Here is a 7,028-nt window from a genome sequence, read left to right as displayed (position 1 = left end):
TTCTGACACCTCTTGTTAAAAACTCCTTAAACCAAAAGGATCGATAGGCCGAGTTTTTACTGTCCCTGTGTGCACTGAACACCGAGATCAAGTCAGCTTTTGCTCTATGTGTGGTTTCTGTCCGCACTGAGCTGGCCTTGGGACACCTCCGTTATTATTTGAGAGATGTACCGCCCCAGTCAAACTCCCTACCTGGCAATGTCCTTGAATTGGATCATACCTGAGTATTGGGAGTTATACCAAATTCTAAATATTGATTGAATAAGCACCGAAATGCCAAACAATCTCATTAAAATTTGTTTACAATTATATAACAAACTCTTTAGTACTTTGATCAAGAAGCTTGCATCAGAACCCAATACCATAAGATATATAAATATATCCGTATAATGGCTAAGTAATGATACACGTTCCACTTAATCAAGTAAGTAAGGAAACAATAAGAGTAGTGGTATTTCATTGGCGATAATGAACCCGAAAGAACAATATCTCCCACTTATTCTACACCTCTTATGTCTCCTTACACTGCCAGATTAGAGTCAAGCTAACGTCTGCACCTGGCGTGATGCCTTAATCAGACGGATTGCCTACAACCATAGGCACTCATTTAAGTCGAATGATCACCCCCCGGGGGGAAAGACAATCCCCTAATAAGGGGGCCTTTCTTACCCCGAGGTGCTCAGACAGCGCAGTAGATAGGGACAGAAAGGATCTCGTTAATCCATTCATGTGCGTCACTAATTGGATGACGAGGCATTTGGCTATTTTTTTTTTTTTTTTTTTTTATTTATACTATTTATTATATTGGATATATTTTTACATGTCACCTTATTATTATCTTATATTATTTTATAAAGCTATTCACATTAGTCCTTATAACCTAACGAAGTATACAAAGTTACATGTTATATAATATATCTATAGGAAGATAAAGTAGTACTAAATATGTTGTGCCTGATAGGCCGGCAGCACCTTAGATAGAATAGGTCTCTCCTGACTTTCCCTACGTCAAAGGGGTTCGGACTACGCAAGGTACCGTGATACGGGCGTAGGGATTACCAGAAGAGTAGAGGAACAGATTCATCACCCAATTCCGCGCCGATATGCTGTAGATTCGTTGAATATTTTGAAGCATCGAAAGCTCCCGATTAGTGTTCGTGTTGACAGGATAGCTGTGTCAGTGATTTTTATTGCGCCGAGCCGTATTAGTTCGTTGACCGAGGCCTGGCTCCAGACGCCTCTCCAACTAATCGTTATGCTTCCGGTCGAAAGCAACCTATGCTGGTATTGATTGTATACCGCTTGTTTTATTGCACCTGTGTTGTAATAAGCCTTTTTTCCTTTCATGGGATGAGATCGTTTGTACCCGAAATGACTTGCGCGTCAAGGATTATAGCGTTGCCATCTTTGAATGCCAGGATATCCGGCTTCCGAAGTCCATGAACGGTGTTCAGCTGTGGCTCTTCAATTACCATGTATCCTTTCGCTTTCATTTTATTTGCAACGTAAGAGGCAACGCAATTGTGTCTGTCGATGCGCGCGCCTGCTGTCCTGTGGCACATCTGTATTATATGGTACGTCGTTTCAGTTGCCTGGCAACCAGCTCGGCATAAACGGTCCTGGTTTGCCCGTCCTCGGGTTGTCCTGGACCTGGATGGTAATGCGTTGATTTTAGTGCGTACACAATTTATGAAATCCTTTCCGGACAACATTGCTGTAGGTTCACGGACCCAACGATATGCCTGCCCGTGGTGCGCCGACTCGCGGAGACCTGCACCATCCACTGCATTGCATAGTTTTTGGTCGAACATCTCGTTGATGTCGGCTGTAGAAGCCAGAAGCCTATTGTTTATTTTTAGTCGTAATTCAGTGGACTTTATCTCCTCGCTCATGGCATCGTCAATGGATGTTTCTCCCGTATCGTTTGGCAAGTTAGCTGCTTGCAGGCGCTTTCTTTTCAACATTGGCGCGTACCAGCGGACGCTAGGTATACCCAGGCCGCCTCCCGTAGTTGGTGCGTGGAAAAAGGAAATGGGGATATCATGTGGAAGAGCTAGCCATTTCCTTGCGTATGATCGAATAAGCCTGTCGAGCTTTTTAAGGCAGCTAAGATGCGTGTTGCCAAGTGTTAGTTGATGGTATTGTTGGGGAATGAGAACGGTACGGAGGGCGTGCAGTCTCTGTTGCGGTTTTAGCGGTGCTCGTGTAAGACGCTCAAGCTTTGTGGTTAAGTCATCCTCGGGCCTAATTTTACATCTGCCGTCCGCGGTAAATTTAATGCCGAGATAGATCCATTCGTCGGTCCTTCTTAAGGCTGGTAGGGGACGTTGATCGACTTTAAATGCCCTTTCCTCAACGACTGAGTTCTTCTGTTTTGGCTGTCCCTTGATACTGATTGTTAGGGATTTAGCGGTGTTAATGTATAAGCCACATTTTTTAAGGAATTCATGTGAGGTTTCGAGTAGTTGTTGCAAGCCGGCGGGTGTAGATGCAAAGAGGATGATGTCGTCAGCAAACGCGAGAGCGTTGAAGTTCGTGTTACCGATTCGCACTCCGATTTCGGGAGGAAGAGCACCCAGGAGTTTGTCGATGACAAGATTAAATAGGATCGGTGACAGTGGGTCCCCTTGTTTTACTCCTCGCTTGGGGATAATTGGAGCGGACATCCAAGCGTCAGCAACGAATACCGTGGAGGAGCTTTTATAATACTCCTTTAGGTATTCGATGAACTCTTCCCCGAAGCCTGTCGATTGTAGAGCGGCTAATATTGTGTTGTGTGAGACGGAGTCGAAGGCCCTGCTTACATCGAGCGACGCCATGTAACAGCTTTGATGTTTCTTTTTAGCATGGCGTATAATAATATCTAATATGATTGCGTTATCGCCGGTGCCATCGGTTGGCTGAAAAGCTCGCTGTCGTTGGTCATGCTGAAGAATGGAGCCTATTCGTTTAGCTAGGATGGTATGTAGCTGCCGGATCACTACTGATGGTATCGTGATAGGACGAAACTCGCTTGGCTCTTTGGCATCATTCTTCTTTGGGATAAAAATTGTCTTAGATACCTGGAGGTATTCAGGAATGCGCTTGCACCATAGGATCAGACTGAGGATTCTTGCCAATATATCGGCCGGGACGGCACGTAATTGTTTGCTGGTGATACCGTCGAGCCCAGGCGATGTCGTTTTGCTTAGTCTACACTTTTCCACCTCCTCTGGACTAATGGCGTGCTAGATTTGGTCGAGTTGTTGCGGGATCCTTTTTAATACTGGTGTAGAAGTACATTCTCCTTGCATAACCGCTTTCCAGAATGGAACCATAATACTTTCTGGTGGTATGACAGCCTAGTTACGACCGTTGAAGATGGTACTAATGCACCTTCCCTGATGTTTTGACCAGTTTTTCTGAGTGGCCGCATATTGCTGTCTACGCAGTTGCCGTCGATTGTGTGGTGGTATGTCAGGAGTAGGCCTTCTTGTTCTGTTTGGTGGAGGTTTTGGAGGCAAGATGTCTCGAAGGTAATTGGAGACTTCGGTATATGTCCCTTGCTTACCAAGGCCTATGGCTGTCGCAATCATATAAATGAGTCTGCTGCTTTGATACGTCGATGCAGATGGTGGTGGGGCAAGAGGCAAGCAATGCACTGATGATGTGATGGTCGGATATGTATGATGTAGCGGTTGTTACTGCAGGTGGTGGTGACGCTGGAGCATCGGGCGACCTTTCGTTAGACAATGACGACACGTATCTTCCCACGTGCTGTCGATATGATGGCTTTTGTCTAACCTTCTTGATCGCCTCTAACGATCTGGCAGGAAAGAGGGCTGCAAGTGCTTTATTCATGAATCTTGTTTGGCTATCTATTGTTAATTCAGCCTTTTTCCGTGCTAGGAGCAGTTCTTCTTCCTCGCTGCATCTTGGTTTCATATCAGAACGGGCATTGCGCTGGTCTAGTTCGTTCGGGTGTGCAGGCCTTGCGTGAACGCCAGCTCCGGTTTTGGTGGTAAACTGCCTACTGCAAAATTGACATTGGAATGTTGATGAGATAGTAGAAGTAGAAGAGGAAGTGAGTTGGTATCCTTCGCCGGAGGGCAAAGGATCTGCGTTATTATTATTGTTTTCATTGATATTCGAGCCAACTGTGTTAAGGTCCAAGAGGGCTGGCAACCCCCAAGGGCCGTCTTAGCCTTTCTCGTTCGCCAGTAGACACCAGAAAGTCCCCTAGAGGGGCAATCCTTCGCGTCTACCACCCGGCGGGAACCACGAGGAGGTGAGAATAGGCACTTCTATGACTCTCCCTTAAATTGCTACTTGATGGTTGTCATAGTTACTTAAGAGAGTCATAGTTACTCCCGCCATTTACCCACGCTTACTTGAATTTCTTCACTTTGACATTTAGAGTACTGGGCAGAAATCACATTGTGTCAACACCCGTTAGGGCCAACACAATGCTTTGTTTTAATTAGACAGTCGGATTCTCCAAGTCCGTGCCAGTTCTGAATTGATTGTTAATTGATAATCGTTATAATTTAAAAAGAATATATCTTGCGATAATCCCTTAAAAATTTTAGCAAGAAAGTACCACAATTGGTTACGTAACTGCTATCCGAGGAACAAGATTCGAAAATCTCTATTTACCCAGAACGAGTACATAAACCATATTATTGCTTCCCAATCAAGCCAGACTATCTCAATCTTCAGAGCCAATCCTTATCCCGAAGTTACGGATCTAATTTGCCGACTTCCCTTACCTACATTGTTCTATCGACTAGAGACTCTTCACCTTGGAGACCAGCTGCGGATATTGGTACGGCCTGATGAGAAGTTTGCGTGACCCCACCATAAATTTTCAAGGTCCGAGGAGAAAATATCGACACAACAGCTTATCACAGAGACGATTAAAGTCATCCCGGAAAGATTGAATAGGGGTGTTAGGCTTGAAATAGCAAGCAGTAATGACAATATTAGGTTTTAGACAAGAGGTTTTGACGATAACAATGTCAGCAGTCGATTTAAAGGGGATTTGTTTGAAGGAGATGGCTTTCCTGGCAAGGATGGCAACACATCCCTAGCCGTCACTTCTACAGTTATAAGCGGAGTTGTAATTTGAGATTTTGAGATCGGAAATTTTTTCATCGGACAGAAAGATTTCACTCAAGATGGCGAAATCAGTTCGGTTGGAATTTATGAAATAATCAGGAGAGTGGGCACTACGCCTGAAGCTTTGTATGTTATACTGTAGGAAAGACGTCATGAGAAATGTTAGAGCATGATAGGGCCGACCCAGATGTAACTTGTTTTAAAAGATCAAATTTTGATTTAAGGGAACTTATTTCTGCTTGGATGGTTTTAAGCATATCTTCATGAGAAGTGATGGAGAGAATCTTGAAAATCTTTTCCAGAATTATCTCCATTTCAGTGGATTTATGGTAATTGATGACAGTATGCTTTTCAGGAGGTAGGGGAGGTTTTTTTGGCTCCTGCGACTTGCTACTGTAAGTCGAGGGCGCCTTGAGAGACATTCTATGCAAGGGTTTGTGAATACCCGTTTTATTTTTTACAACTGCATTGAAATTTTTGTTAACTAAAATATTATTTGTATCAATAGTAGGGTCTCTGATGTTGTTGGAAGCTGTTGTGCTGTCCTTCATTGCTGGGAAGTTTACGTCATAGTTATCGAGTAAATTGTATGGGTTGTTAGAGAATTTCTCTTTGTATTCTCTAAAAGATAAGTTCTGGATGGTTAAAATTTTTTTTAAATTTTCCTCTTTCTTTTTTTTTGGACACTCTTGAAATGTTACGTTGTGGTCCAAAGACCCGCAACCTAGACATTTGACTGAAAGGCATGAGTTCGTAGGACAGACCGGTGTCTTGCCACAGTTCAGGCATCTGCTTTCCTTTTGCAGAATTTGGCGATGTGGCCGAATCGGCCGCAATTAAAGCAGAGCCTGACGGAAGTAATGAAGTAGTCAACTGGAATATTACAATAGTTGAATTTTATACTCTTGGGAATTAGTTTTCCCTTGAAACCAATCTTTAGGCTGTTTGTTGGGATGAACATTTCTCTGTCTGCAGGGTCCCTTCTGAGGATTCTTGTAACAGAAATGATTTCAATATCAGAGGTAGCTGAGTTGAGAAAGTCCTCTTCCTTAATTGGAGGTGGAATGTTTTTTACGATCCCAAATTTTTCTGTGAAAATTCTAGGGATGTAGGCCTTGCAAGACTTTGGACCAAAATCATTGTTTATTATAAAGTTGTTGGCATCAACCGCAGTGGCAAAACCAAGTTTGGCTTTGCCATTGCTGATGGTTTCGATATTAATCAAACCATCCAATTTGAGATCTTTGATGTGTTCGAAAAAAAATAAGTCTGAGTTAAGGCGAAAAGGTTTCTCTAGGTTATTGTTACATACTTCAATGAATACGTAGCACTCACCGGTCGTGTCATCACTATAACGATTTGGACTAGTTGGGTCAAAGTTCTTTCCTTTTATGGGACCACGATTATTATTACTGTTCACAGAGCTGTCTTTATTGGGAGGCTTATTCTTAGAGGGAGCGATCGGGGAATTTAAGGAGGTGATATTGACATCCTCGGTCAAGTCTTTTACGGATGAATTATTCTTATCAGAGACGATCTTTTTGAGACCTTCGTTCTGGTTTGCGATTTTTCTTTTAAATGGACCCCTGCTATGCGTGATTCGAACAAAATTTTCGAAATCATCATCGTTTGATAACATGCTTGAGAGCCTCACCCCCTTGAGGGGCGGGCGGCAAAATTTAAAATTTAGATCAATATCGGAATTTCATAAATAACTTTACGGCTCTCTCTACCTTTATGTCTTTATACCTGACATCATTTGTTGTGTAGATTGTATTAATTTTGTGCGAATGTATGTAACACGCAGAAGAACTTAAGGTAAACCAATCTTATGCCGAAAAATGCAGAATAATTATTTGCATTGGTTTCAATTTCTTATTTCTCTGCAATTTTTTGTCCAAGTGAATGGATTCAGAATCACTTTCAATTTA

This window comes from Glossina fuscipes, unplaced genomic scaffold (genome assembly GCF_014805625.2).
Source record: "Glossina fuscipes isolate IAEA_lab_2018 unplaced genomic scaffold, Yale_Gfus_2 113, whole genome shotgun sequence".
NCBI classification, from domain to species: domain Eukaryota; kingdom Metazoa; phylum Arthropoda; class Insecta; order Diptera; family Glossinidae; genus Glossina; species Glossina fuscipes.
The sequence above is the reverse complement of the archived record's forward strand: the minus strand, read 5'-3'. Positions refer to the sequence as shown.